Source organism: Rhinopithecus bieti, unplaced genomic scaffold, assembly GCF_001698545.2.
Source record: "Rhinopithecus bieti isolate Rb0 unplaced genomic scaffold, ASM169854v2 scaffold_5626, whole genome shotgun sequence".
Classification (NCBI taxonomy): Eukaryota; Metazoa; Chordata; class Mammalia; order Primates; family Cercopithecidae; genus Rhinopithecus; species Rhinopithecus bieti.
In genome coordinates, this window is record NW_016805666.1 from 8,185,065 (window position 1) to 8,186,662 (window position 1,598).

Below are 1,598 nucleotides of genomic sequence, written 5' to 3' on the forward strand. Positions count from 1 at the left end.
GGGCCGGCCCTGGGACCTCCGCGCTCTCCTCCTCCTCCGCGCCCGCGGCGGCGGCGTGCAGCCGGGCAGGGCGAGAACAAGGGAGGGCGGCGGGAGGTGGGCAGGGGAGGGGGGCGGTCTGCACTCCGAAACGGCCCCCGCCGCCAGCGACGTAGCGAACCCCCCTCCCCTCCGCGGCGGCGCCCGATCACGCTGCGGGGAGAGCCGGCGGGCAGGCGGGGGAGCGCGCGCGGGCTCAGGACTCCCGCGCCGGATGTGAGGTCACGTGGTGGCTTCATCCCGGCGCGGAGGGCGGAGGACGGAGGGGCGCGGGCGACGTCAGGAGGCGGGGAAGGGGCGGGGGCAATTCCTAGGCCCCGCCCACCCATCGCCTTTGCCACCCTCCAGCGCGCAAAACAAAGAAGCAGGTAAGGGGGGGCCGTCCAAAAACGCCGGGTGTCAGGCCAGGGTGGCTAATGGCGGGCGGCTTTTCTGGTGAGATGAAATGGGACAGCAAATCCCACTTCATCCCCTTTGGGCTATGACAACATCATAGTCTAAACTCCCGTTTTATAAATAAGGAAACTGAGGCTCACTGACTAGACAGACGTTGCCCAGAGTCATGCATGGAGGAAGCTTGTGCTGGAATGGTGGCGAGGAAACCAGAGCCCAGCTCCCAATGCAAGGCTCTTTCGTTCCTTTAGCCACCCCCGCCCCCGCCAAAACAAACAAAACACTGTCATTCGCATATGACGACGGACTCTGCGCGCCGGCCGCAGGCGGAGGACGGGGAGGAGCGCACACGAGAAAGCTCCCACGCGCCCGCGGCTCGCCTCCGACAGGAAGGCGCCTCTTCCGACCGTCCTGAATGCCAATTAAATACTTCCCTCCGCAGAAGACTTATCTCGGGGTAGGGCCGCAGCCAGATTTCCAAATCGCGGGTTTGATTTTCGCGGCGTCCACTCCGCGACGCGCGCAGGGAGTGCGCCCGGCCACCTGCAGCCTCGGCCTGCGGCCATCTTTCCGCCTGGGGCCACTTGGCCTGAGCCCTTGGTGCCCGGCCCGCTCCGTGACTGTTCTTCTTGCCGCTACTTACAGAACTCAGCCGCCTCAGCATCTTAGAGTAGGGGACAGCATGCACGCGGACCCTGTCCACCACACCTGGAGAGCAGGGAGCACTCAGCCCCTGGACACTTACCAGGGCCGCCACCCCGGTCCACGCACGTGATGACATCTCACCTGGGGCAGCACACCGCCCAGAGTCTGCGACACTGATAACACCTCCCGGGGGCAGGAAAGCGCCACAGCCACCCCTGGTCCCCTAGATTGTGTGAGGCTGCATTTCTGCACGCCTCTTGGCGTGGACAGCACGCTGGGCCGAGATGGAGCCACAGCTTTCTCTTCCCAATCCCTGGCCTCACGGTTTGTTTCATACCTCACCGTTTGTTTCAAACCTCGTGGTGTTGAAATGATTAAATGAGATAAGGGGTGTGGTAGTGTTGGGCAAACCGCAAGAAAGCGATCTGGGTGTGGTCAGGCCCTAAAATCCTCCCCCACCTCCCCGGCTTCCTTGCCTGGCTGTTTCCTCTCAGCCTTTAAACAGGCTGGCCTCTCCAAGT